Source organism: Meriones unguiculatus, chromosome 6, assembly GCF_030254825.1.
Source record: "Meriones unguiculatus strain TT.TT164.6M chromosome 6, Bangor_MerUng_6.1, whole genome shotgun sequence".
NCBI lineage: Eukaryota > Metazoa > Chordata > Mammalia > Rodentia > Muridae > Meriones > Meriones unguiculatus.
In genome coordinates, this window is record NC_083354.1 from 29,782,081 (window position 1) to 29,796,782 (window position 14,702).

Consider the following 14,702-nt stretch of genomic DNA (forward strand, 5'->3'; position numbering starts at 1 on the left):
CCTAGGTTCTGACTGCAATTATGAAGAGTTGTCCTTTTATATATCGCTGGGTCTTGTCAGCCGACATAGTGTTGAACAGTTTTACAATATTCACATCAAAACTGGTCTGGAATTTTCCTTCCTTGGTAAACATCTGTTACTTGAAAGCTGCCAACAATGTTTCTGAGACCATAAATGATTAACTTTTTTTCAAAAAGCTTGATCTCTGGTCATATTCAGCAAAACCTTTGAATACTTCAATCAGCATTTATAAGTGCAAACAGTGATCTGAAGTAAGCCTGTTTTGCAGAAAAGGACAGTAGAGAGCCAAGAATGGGAATGAAGTAGTGGGAATAAGGAACAACTGTCTGTATCTCTCAGGACAGCTCCCATCAACCCAGCAGAGGTCTTGCTGCTGTTTGTGCTGGGCCTCTACGGCAATGGAGGCAGGTCTTCAAGGTGGACAGTGTGGAGTCAGTTATCAGTGCTAGCTTGTGGGTGAAGTTCCTTATAGTCAGCAGCTACCTGCTGTTTCGGTTTTACATCTTCCTTTTTCTTGTGCTGAATGTTCTTACCACATATTTTTGGAACTCAAAATAATGTTTAGGGCTTATTCTAGGGTCCACAGTGTTTGCTTTAGATGACCATTATCTTAACCTTTGATTGCTTTATTTTGTCAGACCTTTTAGGTAATATGTTTCCATTTTAAGGGAATAGCTGATGAGTTTGGCAAATGTGAATCCTCATTTGCCACTACCACAATTGAGAAACAGAATGTTTTATCCTTCTTAGGCCCTTCTATCATTCTCCCTGATACCTGAACAACCACTGATCTGCTTTTTTTCTTGAGAGCTTAGCCTACCTTTTTAAAAATGTATATGATAGAATAAATGTGGTTTAAATTAAATATACTTTGTTGAGTTAAAGAAGCCAGATCTATGGCTTCTTTAAGATCTGTCCTTTTCTGTGTGGGTGCCAGTAATATATTCCTTTCATTGTTGAGAAGTGCCCACCGTATGGCCTGTTGTAGTCTGTTTATTCAACCAAATCTCTAGAGTATTTTCAATAATATTTACTAAACTTCATATATAAAATCAATTTTTTTTTTGCTTGAGTGTCTGTTGTGTGGCATTTGAGATACACCATGAACAAACTAATATGTCCCTTCATGGAGTTTAAAGATGATCTAAAAAATCAAATAGTAGTAAATAAATTATATAATTACATGCATTGATTCTTTATGGCTGCTCTAACAAATTGCACAGTGGATGGCTTAAGATAACAGAACTGTGTTCTTTCTTAGTTACAGAAGCCAAAAACCCTAAGTCAAGATGTGCTAAGTTGGTTCTTGCTGTATTCTCTGGGGGAGATGTGCCCCAGACCTTTCCTGGGGCTTCTGGTGTTGCTGAATATCCTTCTGTGCAGTGACTTATACACACACATCCCTTCAAGCTTTGCTGCACCCTCACATCGCCTTCTTTTCTGTTTTCTTTTAAGAGCATTTGTACCTGGATTTAGTGTCCACATTAATCCAGTATGGTCTCATTTTGAGACCCCTAATTACATCTGGGGGAAAAAAAAACTTTAGGTGAATATGTGTTCTAATGGCTCCTACAGAACCTCCCTCCAAATGTTAAACAGTGTTAACAGAAAAGTTGAATAATTGGAGGCAAGAGTGCTGGAGGACTATAGATACATTTTCAGTAATGTGGTTAGGACAATCCACAGAGAGTTGGCAGACAAAAGCATTGAGAGGACAAAAGCATCTGAGGTTGAGAGAACAGCAAGTCACATGCACTTGCCTCTGCCACCCAAGTGCTGGATTAGAATTTCTAAAGAGTGTGATTTATTATTTTTTTATATGTATGAGTGTTTTGCCTGCATGTTTTTGTGCACCACATGCATGCTCTTGGGGGCCAGCAGAGAGTGTTGAATCATCTAGAGCTGAAGACAGCTGTGAGCTGCCATGTGGGTGCAAGGGCATCAAGTGCTCTTAACTACTGAGTCGTCAGCCCCATGGGTTTGGGATTTTATACTGAAGAACATGGAAAGCTTTTGCAAGCTTGTGAGCCTTAGAATGATTTTTTGTAATGATATTAATATTAGAGGTGGCCATTCTGTGGTTATCTGAGCCATTTGGGAGCAAGGTAGCACAGGTAAAAAGTGGCAAGTTAGACCAGAAATGTGCAGCTGGTACAAGTGCTTGAGACTCAGCAGAGTGCACGGCATACACAGCATAAGCATGTGATTCAGAGACGCCTGCCGTAGGCTTCTTCTAGAGCCAGATGAAGAGCACACGTTATCTATACCCACAGAGCACCCACGTCTCTCCCAGTCCTTTGTTCCTCTAAAGGCAACCACTCGCCTGACTTCTAGCAACTGCGGTTCATCTGGGCTGTCTGGTTTTGTTGTTGTTTTCATGGCTGTTGTTTAACTATATAATAGACCCACACATCCTATGTACTCCACTGTGTCCTGTTCCATCCACTACTAGGATGAGATTTCGGAGATTTCATCAATGTTATTCCATATAGCAATCATTTGCTTGTTCTCCTTGCAATATGGCATTACCTCTGTGAATACCCTATCATTTAATCATCTGTTTTGCTAGTGATGCACATTTGGAGATTTCCAATTTGGGCTAGTACAAAGAATTATGTAAACATAAAGTATGCTCTCATTGCTCAGTCACAACACATGTGAATATTTAGCATTAGTGGATCTTGCTCAGTCCTTCCAAGTTGTCAACACTACAGGAGAGCTTGGTTCTAGATATGTTTTGGGGGTAAAACTTTAACAGCATATCAGTCCTGATGCACAGACGATGAAGAAAACAGCTGGGCTACTGCTGGTAAGGCTCAGTATGTATAAGCTCTATTAGAAGCAGGGATTTGGGGATATAGGTGAAAAAAGAGAAAAGCAGGAATTCTGTTTTATATAAGCCTGAGATGCCAAGTGGGAATATCAACAAAGGGGTAAACATTCAAATCCCAACCTTGTCAACTTAGTCTGGATTAGAAATGAAGCAGTAGGATTATCAGTGAAGGTAATTTTAAGCCATGGCAGAGACAGTTCCACCCAGAAAGTAAGTATAGATGAGAACACAGGATACCCTATCACCACGAAATCCAAGAAAAAGGAGAATCAATAAGGAAACTGAACAGCAGAGGCCTATAAAGCCACAGGGAAACCTAGAGTGTCCTTAGAGGCAGTCTCAGGAAAGTACATCAGGAAGGAGAGATTTGTCTGGGTCAGCCAGGTCAAGAAGAGGACTGACAAAGTAAGTGCCTTTTAGGTTAGGCATGTCAGGCAGGGCTTTGCTTGAGACTATACTATTTTGCTATCAACTTTTGCCAGTGAGAGTTGGCCTGAGGTAGTATTAAGAAAGACAGGGCTGCCACTTGGGACATGATGAGAATGTAACTTTCTAAGCAAAGATGTGCAGGAAGTAAGAGAGCTCACCATGGGTGTCTGTGGAGAGAGCACAGCAGGATAGAGAAGTACTTACTGATGTAACAGCAGGTGGCATGCTGTGACCAGAACCTGGAACAGGGAAAGAGTGGGAAAGTTGGTTATGAAAGCAATGAGGGGTCACACAGTTCCTCAGAGGTCACTGCAAGTACTTTTTATTTTGTGCTGAAATGGGGAAGCTCCTCAGAGGTTTAGGGCCAAAGAGTGACATAATTTTACTTAATTTGATAAGCTTCAACATCCTGATTGACGGTGATATGCCGAATGCTAACCCTTTAATCTCCAGAACACAGTGAGTTCTGCTGTTACCCCCAAGTTTCATCAATACTGTGCTGGAGGTCTAAACTGAAGCAAAAGCTAGAAGACAAAATGAGCAGTGTCTTAGGTGATGTGGTTGTTAGACGATACGATTGTTGGTGTTGAAAACAGCACTCTGCAGGATGATGAAAGGGGAAGTTGAGGCTGCTGGGTCTACCACAGAGTGAAGGTGTTCACCTATAAGAAAAATACAACAGTTTAGTTTGATTGGCCTTTAGAATTCAAGTTCCATCCAGTATCAGTTGATACAACTGAAAGAAGTCCATGGTCATTATAGATGTTATTACACCGTTCGCCCTGTGACTGATCAACCTGACAAAAGAATCAGTAAGCGAGTGGAAAACAGAAACAGTGAAGTACCACATTGGATCCAATAAATACAGCAAGTATACCCTTCTTTGCACTTCATCCCACCTTCTTCTTAAGCACAGCATTGGTATGTTATGAAAATCACCCAGCCTTATACTGTTTAATGTCTCAAAACTGGATGGGTTCTAAAACAGACTAGTTTTAGAAAATCCCCAAATGCTATATCAAGAGTAATGAAACTGCACAGGTTATAGCAACACACAGCCTGTCTGGACAGTAAAGAAAGTAAAACATGAAAGCTAATGTCAGTATAAATTTCAAACCTATGCAAATCAAAAGCATGTCTTTCTCAGAATGTATAGGAAGGTATAGTAGTTCCTTGCCTTGTTCCTATGACAAAAAAAAAAAAAAAAGACACTTAAGAGAAAGAGGGCTTATTTTGGATATAGTCTGTCTTGATAGGAAAGGCGGCCTACTGACAGGAGTATGAAGCCCTCTCATTTCCTCTGTAGTCAGGAAGCAGAGTAGCAAGTGGGCCAGGGTAGAAAAACTTAAAAGTGATTTAGTGGTCCTGTTTCTCCAGCAGGGCTCTACCTCGTAAAGTTCAGCAGCCTTCCAAAGCAGCAGTACAGACTAGGAACCAACTGTTAAAACACATGAATCTTTGGGGGCATAGTTCACCTCAAACTGCAACAGAATAATAGAATCATGAAGACAGATAAATTATAAAATGTATACTTTGTAAAGTTAGGTTGTCTAATCTCTGAGGGAAGAGGACAGTTGAAGTAGACAGAGTATGTTTTTAAAGCCCTGGAGCTTTTTGTTTGTGTTTTGTTCACTGGTAACTATGTGGACACTTGCTTTTTAAGCACAAGCGGTTACATGCCACAACACAAAAATACCACATAAGTGAAAATAAAACAATATACATCAATAAAAATTATTCTGGGTAGGTTATATATTAAGGAATGGAAAAAAATCAGGAGAGAAATTATAGAAGAGTGTCAATCCTTGTAATACTGTATTAAGTGGATTTAGCAAAACTGCTCCTAGGTCATTCTTGAACTATTTCCAGGTAATGTGGCATGGCAGCAAGCAGGGAAAGTTTTGGGGGCTCCTTGCATGCATGGAGAAAGTTTTGAGGCTCCTTTCGTGCATGAGAAAAAATTTGTGTAACACATATGGCAAAATTATCCTTGACATACCTGGGAGTAATGGTGCACATATTCCCAGCACTCTTGGGATATGTAATCTTACACACACACATTAATTCCTCTCTCTTTCTCCTTCTCTCCCTCCCTCCCACATATACCCGTTACTTGATCTGAACATTTTTACAGAAGACTTTTTGTTTTGTTTTTCAAAAGATTTTTGTTGTTGTTGCTTTGTTTTTGAGACAGGCTTTTTCTCCGTAGCTCTGGCTTTCCTGGAACTCACTCTGTAGACCAGGCTGGCCTCAAACTCATAGATTCACCTGTCTCTGCCTCCTGAGTGCTAAAATTAAAGACATGTGCCACCACCATCCAGCCTTATAGAAGAAACTTTAAAAATAGAAAATGTTGACAGTAAATGATGGCATTGGGGATAATGGAAAATGGAGGAGGGGTTCAGAAGGGAAAAGTTCAATGATACATGATATATAAAGGTTAATAAAATGAGTGGCAGGGCTGGAGAGATGACTTGGAGGGTAAGAGCACTGGCTGCTCTTCCAAATTCAATTCCTAGCAGCCACATAGTGGCTCACAACCATCTATAATGAGATCTAGTGCCCTCTTCTGGAGTGCAGGAATACATGCAGGCAGAACACTGTATTTATAATAAACAAATCTTTAAAATAAACTGAGTAGCAAGAAAGTACTGGTAGGATTCTTGCTCCCTGAAAAGAGCAGTATTTACCAGTTGCCATGACAACCTTTAGACCCCCAGACACTCATGGGATAATTCTGTCAACTACATTTTTTTTTCTTCGAGACAAGGATTTATGGATTTGGGATGTTGAGATTATTGTTGTTGTTGCTATTGTTGTTTTTTAAAGACAGGACTTTACTGTTTACCAATGTGGACTTGAACTCTTGATTCTCCTACATCACCTTTCTGAGTGCTGGGATAACAGATGTGTGCCATTAGTCCTGGCTTGCTTTCATTTTTTTAAAGTCTCACAAATGATTCTGATGTTCAGTCCAGTATAAAATTCAGTGTGCCCAGTTATGATGCCTGTGAACCGCAAAAAGTGGCCAGCATCACATAATCGCCTACAGAAGCAGCACCTGTACCTTGGCAGTAACCAACAGACCTCTAATTGGACTGAAGACCTGCTCAACAAGAGAGAAAGCATGCCTGTCCTGGAAACCTAGCCAACTACCCAAAGCTAGTGAAGTTGCCGTCTTGTAAAATAACATATAGCCAGCAAAGTCCCTGACTACATTATACCTGTCCATTTCCTCACACCAAAAGAGAATTCTTTTTGCAGCAGACAGAGGCCACTACAGAAAACCACAACCAGTCAAAATGCTGAGTTGTAGATTCCAGTTCCCACAGGCATGTCTACAAAACAATTCCCAAAAGCAAGGCTTTGGATAAATAGCAGGAGAAGGGGTAGAAAGATTGTAAGAGTCAAGATCAGAGAGTTTTCTGTGAGATTATGTCTCTCAGTAATGACAGAAGTTGTTATAAAGTCTCACCAACATGACTGCCAAGCATGGACTGAGCAGGACATGAACAGTAGACTTGCTACAGGGGCTGGGAAACGCTTACAAGGCCTCACCCCTACACAGCTACAGGCAACCAAGGAATGCTGAGTAGAAGACATAGTCTTCCCCATGGAAGAGTACACCAATTCGTTATCCAAAACTAAAGGGTCAGCCTTGAAAACTTATTACAAGTAACATTATGCAGACTTTTATACATATAAGAAAGCATATGTATGTATGTGCATATGTGCGCATACATGTGTGTGTGCATGTGTAACGATGAAAAAAAGGCCATGAATTTGAGAGAGCAAGGAGGAGTATATGGGAGGGCAGAAAGAGAAGGCGAAAATGATGTAATTATATTGTAATCTCAAAAAAATAAGATTTTTTTTTTTTTACCCAGTATGTTTTTAAGATAGCAACATGCCTACAAAACTCCTGGGATTCTTTAAGGTGGGCCTGAGAGTCTGCGTGTCTCACAAGCTCTGCCCCTGTGATACCCACACTCTTTGGCAGACGACATTTTGAGAATCCAGAGGTGAAAAAAATTGAATATTCTTTGGCCCTTGGCTTGTGAAACAAAGGGTATGTACTTGCCGGCAGTGTGGGACTCACAGAGCTGCCGCTGTGAGATGACAGCCAGCACAGAACAGCCCAGCAGGGCACAGCTGGAGGCTTTGGGCTCCTCCCGGAGACAGCATGGCCCCAGCCACATTTTGACCCTGGAAAATGTTTCCATGGTGTTCCAGCTGTTTTCCCCACCGGATTATGCCTTCTAGTTAGTCTTGATTCTTGTTCCCATCAAAAATATTTGAGGTGAAAGAATAAATTTAGCCAAGACTAACAAAATCTCTAAGGCTCCACCACTGTTCTCTGGGTCCTCTGTTTCCACAACACGTGGCTGGGTCTTGCTTAACCTACCGTGATCAGCTGAGTGGTCATGGTGAGAAGCCAAAGTGTTTTCTAAATAAGCTTATTTCTGCATCTGTTTGAACTGACCTGAAAAATGTATTTGTTCCATTTGGGCCTTTCTGAGCAAACAATGTCCACTTTGTGTTGTGTACACCACCTAATTATTTCAAATTCCACAAGCATCAATTCACAGAAAATCATCCAGGTTACTTACACTCTTGACCCAGTTGTCCTTTGGAGGTGGGCATATGGACAAAGGAACACTGCTGAATTTTTATTAGTTGAACTCTTAGGAACCCTGCATTTCTATAATGTTAATAAAAATACATCTATTGCAGCATTTTTCCTACTTAAAAAAAAAAATAAGGCCTTTTTGCTTTCAACATTACACTTGTTTGATTTTCTTTTCTCATCTTTGTCAATCCCGCCGAAGAAACAGGGCAGGAAACAATCAGAGCTGAAGCTGTCATCCCAGACCCAGTTCTGCTTGCCATCTTGTCTTCAATCCAGGCCATTTCTTGCTGTCCTGGGGGCTGTCTGCCTCTTGTTAAATTCGTTACATAATCTAACCTGCTTGGAAGTAAATATTCAGTGAAGGATCAAGACTGTCCTCCACTTGAAAAGTGCAAACTGTAGACTGAGAGAGGTCGTGTACTTTTCAAAAAGTGTGCATTCTCTCCAAAATTCAACAGTAACAAATGCAACTATTATATAATGAATTCTATCTATTCTATCACTGTGTATTCACATGTGTATGCATACAAAGATTAAGTGAAGCAATTCTCTGTAAGTAACCAGAGGAAAATCTAGAAAGAACAAAATGATCTCACAATGAAACAATCTAATCCTAGTCTGGCCTCAAATTTGTAATGATCCTCATTTCTCTGCCTCACTGAGTACTGGGATCACAGGCATACATCACACTCAACCTTCCTTTGTATTTTGTACTGATGATGAATTTTTAATATTTTTCCTTCACCAGCCCATGTAAGAATATGAGCAACTTCAACTCTAAGATAATTGTGGGAGTACTATTATACAAACATATATATATATATAAATTCATGTTTACCTATATACACTTATATTCATATATGTGTGTTTTTATAACTACTACATGGATCAGTTGTACAATGCTTTGGTATGTTTCATTTCTGTCCATGAAAATACTTGTATTAATATGTATCTACCAGAGCACAAGTACCACAGTGTAGCTAGCAGCATTCTTCTTAACAGCACAAACTGTAAATAACCCAGTTACATATCAACAGCAAAATATGTAAATAATTTGTAACTGTATAAGTACTATTACAAACTGCAAAAAAAAAAACTATAGCTATTAATACCAATGTAAATGTGAGGCAGAAGTCAGATGCCAAGAAAAAACCACCAATGTGAAGTTTGAACATAGATAAAATTCAGGCAGTTTTTGAGGACTTGTGCCTGAGTGAATACACTGAAAAGCAGAGAGGTCACTGTCAGGGACTAGCATCTGTAAGGTATAAGGCAGAAAGGAAGAGGTGCTGGCCACCCCTTCCTAAGGCAAAGGAAACCATCCTTAGGTTAAGACATCTGGCCTTTATTTAGAAATTAGTAACCAGCTGTGTTCCAGTTTGGGTACATGAAAATAGTACCAGTGAGGGTATGTGAAGACTCAAGAGAAGTTGGAGTACATTTTAGTCCTGGCCTTTGAGGAGGCTTAGCCAGGAAAAAAGGCACTTCCCTCCCCTCCCACATAACAGAAGGAAAAGGGGAGGGGGGATTGGGAGTAGATTCCTTGTAACTTTGACTTTGGTGCCACTGCCTCTCTACTTCTTTGTAAACTCTTAAGGGCAAAGTGGACTGATGTACAGAGCCAACAAATGTAGGCCACACATTTAGATAAACCGGTGACTAGCCCTGCATGGTGGTACACGCCTATAATCCCAGCACTCAGGGAGGCAGAGGCAGGTGGATCTCTGGGTCCCAGGCCAGCCTGCTGTACAAAGTGAGTCCAGGACAGCCAAGGCTACACAGAAAAACTCTGTGTTGAGGAAAAAAAAAAAAGATTGGTGACCAGCAGACCTAAAAGGTTGTAGACCATGCTAATAGACCTTGAGAATATTTGTAAGCAGAGGAAGGGAAGGAAAGTGGAGAAGGAGACATAAGTAATTCACAAATAAGAGGGAGTTAACTGAAGCCCAAGGAGTGAGAACCCATGGGCTGAAGATAACTAGGAAGGAAAGTGATTTCATATTTGAGAGAGTTTTCTTAGCTATATATGGAATTATCAGGACTTTTGTCAAGCCCGTCAATGGGTTAAGAGATGTAGGAAGAAAGTTTTGAGGCACACAGAAAAGATAGGTCCGAGGGCCACAGGTCAACACCTCAACCAGAAATGATTAATAAAGGAACAAGGCCCTGCTGACATTTCACACCTGTGCTTGCCACACATGCATCCACAGCCTTGTGAAACTTCCAGAAGCTCCTAACAGCAGCCCAAGGGTCCAGATGCTTGGGGTTTAAATTGTACAGAAAAAAAAGAAGAAGAAGAATGGAGGAAATGAGGGGGGAGCAAGATGTGTGAACAGATGACCACCTATGAGGTCCAGGCAGAGAGGGAAACTTTAGAAAAGTAGAGAGGGACAGAGTCAGGGCTTGGTGAGACATGGAGCAGAATCTGGAGTCCTTGAGACAGAAAGGCAGAAAGAACAGTGGCCTCAGTCTGGTTGAGAACACAGGAATTTCCCATCCTGCAGTGAGAGTTGCCTCAAAGGATGGAGTTACCTTTGGCACTTGTGACCTCCCTGCCAGAGAATGAGATTCTGCAGCTTTGGAGAAACCTGAAATGCCCTGGTCAGCACCCAAAGAGGGAACAGAGGCAAGAAGAAAGTCACATCCTGTCCTGAGGAAAACATGCAGCATGCAAGGGTAATGCTGTGACCCACACAGCTGCCAACAGTATAAGCATAGAGAGGGGTGCTTCATAACACAGATTACCATTGAACTTCCAAGTCAGAACTGCCTAGTGGATGTTGTATAATGACGGACATGTTTTATGTCTGTCTAGTTCCCACAGAGAAACCAGCAGCCACAAATGTCTAAATGATTGTCATATGGACAGCAAATTCTAGGTTCTCTCTTTACAAGAATGGGCTTAGCTACAAGTTTCTGGTAGTGAAGATTTTAACACTTGGCAAATTAAATACCACAGAAATAAAATGTTCACAAGGTATTTAGTGAGGCTACTCTGGGAACAATATCAAAGTCCTGGACACTCTAGGAATCTGTGGGAAGTTTCTGAAAAAGGCCGTAGTGCCTTGTATGAGACATCTGCCCTGGAAATACAGAAAAAGGAGAGCCTATTTAAAATGTTTAACATTTATCTTAAAATCCGTGAGAAAAAACTAGCCTTCTATGCATGGTAGTATCAAAAGCTTCGTTGTTACTTTTAAAAAATATTTAATGTGTATGTCTATGTTCCTGAGTGACAGGAGCCCTCAGAAGTAAAAAAAAAAAAAGATATCAGATCAGCTGTTAAGGGCGTTATACTACTGTGTGGGTGCTGGGAACTGACATGGGCCTCCGCAAGGATAACAGGCACTCACCCACTGAGCCAGCTCTTGGTGCTCCACGTCCTACAGAGCTGCATTTATTCTGAAAAGTGCAGGGAATGCATCCTTTCTAGGCTGTGGCTGATAGTATTTCCTATTTATCCTCAGAAGGTAAATTTTTCCCACCTGCAGAAAAATTCTGTGTATTTTAATACTTAAGAGTTAAACTCTGTTTTCTAGAACCCAGGTATGCAAGGGTCAAATTCCTCAGAACTCAATTAAAAATATCCTCAAAGCTTTGCGAAGCTAAGGAGTTTGGACTTTATCTTGTAGGGAACTGAAAGCTCTAGATGGTAGTTAGGTAACAATGGAAATCACCAAGATGAGCAAATGATTGAAAGCTAAATGACCTTCATAGTTGATAGGCAAGAATATAGAATCCTGGAATGTTCTTAGTGGCCCACCCATGTCCTCCTCTTCCAGAATTCGGATAATATGGACTGCAGGCCTTTGTGCCCTGACTGTTACAGACACAGTGAAGGTACAATCTGAAGAGACTTCTTCCATAAGCCAGAGCAGGCTCCCCTGAGCACCAGAGCTTGTCTGAAAACTTCTGAGGCTCCAAACACCCCAACAGAGAAACACTCAAAGTTGAGCTCATTACTCCCCAACCCTCTGTGGAGTGCTGAGAACACCACATGAACATGGGGAGTGTGCAGGGATTTTGAGAACTTGTTTTAGTAAATGCATCTATTACTGAGGACTAAGTGATTATATAAATTATCTAAAGAAGAATTTAAAGAATTTAAAAATAATTTCCAATTACTTAGTAGTCTTTGCTATCAGCAAAGCTCTTTTGGCTACCTATGTCATCATACATGCTTGGTGAGAGCTCCAACCCAGTGATATGCTGGAAACTCAAAATGGCATAAAACTGAGACACTTATGACACAGAAATTAACAGATGAGAGATTTCCTGCAAAAGAAGTGCATGAACACGTGTTGGTCTGCCGCCAGTGACCACACACTGTGCTACCCTCCTGTGGGAGTCTCCAGCGCCACACTTGACGCAGCCCGTCCATCGTGGGTCTCGTCACCTCGGAGTTCTCAAGTGGAGTTTTAGGGTGACTTGGTGATCTGACCACTTTATTTGCATTTGCTTGGCCTGGATGATTCTTTTTGCTGCACACACACACACACACACACACACACACACACACACCACAGAGAGAAACAGAGATTCACACACACTGAGCCTTCTATATTGGCACAGCTTCCCAAGGCAAATAAGACCAGATGTTGGGGTAGGGAATAAAAATACATTTCCTGCATTACACCAACAAATTTCATGTTAACTCATATTTCTAGAGGCTGATAACTGTTCTGGGTATCATTCTGAGGTTTCTAATTCCCAGATGTCACTGTGAAGCCAAGTGCCCTGTAAAAAAAAAAAAAAAAAAAAAAAAAACTGATTTATGATACCAAAAACATGTATATGTATATAGCTAGAGGCAGCAACAGCTTTTTGTCAACTATTCTCCGCTGTGCCTATAGGCAGACCCTTTGCCGGGACTGCTGGGGTTGGGAAGATGGCTCTTTTGGCAAAGGGTCTGCTTATAGGCATGAGGATCTGAGTTTCAGTCTCCAGGACCCACATAAAATCCAGGAACAGTGGCACATGAGTACTTCTCCAGATACTGGGGACGCAGAGAAAGGAGGGTACCTGGAGGGCATTGACCAGCAAGCTTAGCAGAATCATGAAATCCAGGATTGGTGGGTCTCAGGAGGCTGAAACTATCCGTTCACTGCTGAAACTTGCTTTGCTAAGGAGCTGAATGCTCAGGGATTACTTCATGACCTTGGAGTTGATTAAAAGAAGAGGCTGCTTCTTGTTGTTTTTTTTTTTATTTGGTTTGTTTGTTTGTTTGTTTGTTTTGTCTCTGTAGCCCTGGCTATCCTGGACATGTAAACCAGGCTGGCCTTGAACTCAAAGAGATCCTCCTGCCTCTCAAGTGCTAGGATTAAAGCATTCACCATCACTCCTGGCAGAAAAAGGTTGTTTAAAATAAGGCACAAGGGGGAAAAAGACCATGAAGATAACTTTTTAAAAAAGATTAATGGATTTGTTTGGATTTTTAATATGTATTTTTATTATATGTATTTATATATGCAGATGTACGTAGGTGCCCTCCACAACCAAAAGAGGGCATCAGATCCCCTCGAGCTGAAGTTACAGGTGGTAGTGAGCTAACCCCACAGGTGCTGGAAGCTGAGCTCGATACTCCAGCCTACTTACTTGTTTTTGAGATAGGGTCTCCTATAGCAGGCGGCCTTGAACTTGCTAGGTAGGTGAGGATGACCTTGAACTTCTTGTCCTTCTGCCTCTACCTCCCAAGTGCTGGGACTGCAGGCACACACACCATACACACCCATTTATGGAAAGCTAGGATAGAGCACAAGGTCTCGGGTTTGTTAGGCAAGCACATCTTCAGCGCAGACACTTGGGATGGGCCAGAAAGGCCACAGGGTAAGGAATTAAACTGTTGGCATGTAAAGCAGACATAACCATAACCAGAGCAGGGAAACGTGCAAATCAGTAGAAAAAGACAACCCAGTAAAAACTAACCAAAGGCTTGTACAGAAATTTCAGAAAAGAGGTTCAGTGAGCATATGGAAAGGTAGCAAACTTGTCAGTTGTCAGGGAAGTCCCTTGCTCTGATCCCCTAAATTGCCCTCTGACTTCCACTCATGCTGTGCCACCTGTCCCCAATAAATGCTGGGGTTTATCGTTTTAAAAACAGAAAGCTGGGGAGTGATGGTGAGGCTGCGAGCAGCTGGGACTAGTGAGAAGGCAAACTCTTCCTAATGCTGCCCGTAGTCCCAAAGTCCAAACACTCATCCAGCAGAGGAATCTATTAGAATGCTCACACTAGTTCTGTTCATAGGAGCCACAAACTGAGAAAACACAAATGTCCAAGACTGGAACTAGACAGGGGAGAAAGCAGGAAAGGAAAGAAAAATCTATAATCTGAAGCCTGAGTATGGAAAGTCCCTGTGGCTGTATTGTGACTTTGTTTTCTTCTTTACCGTTTTAAGGTTAAAAGTTCTAGGATAAATTGTTTGAGCTTGTTCAGAGGATGGGGGTTGGCAGGCAGGAATTTTTTTTTTTTTTCTAGTACAGATGAAGCAGGGTCAAAGATATTAAATGACCTGCTAAGTCACAGCTTAGTCAGTGGTAGAGCCACAAACAAGAGACTACATCACTGCACCCAGCTTTGTGGAGTCCGGTTCAGCCTCCTTGTTGGACTGGAAAAAGCATGAGAATCTTAGGTTTCCACCTAGTCTAGGGAATGAGATTCTCTAGCGCCCTGTTGCCTCACAGCAGTTGTTCAAAACCTGAGTCTGCCCACACTACAGGTGCAGGCAAGCGCCGGTAGATGCATGTGTGCTAGGACCTCAGAACGCTAACGGAGTGTTCTGCCACTGAGCC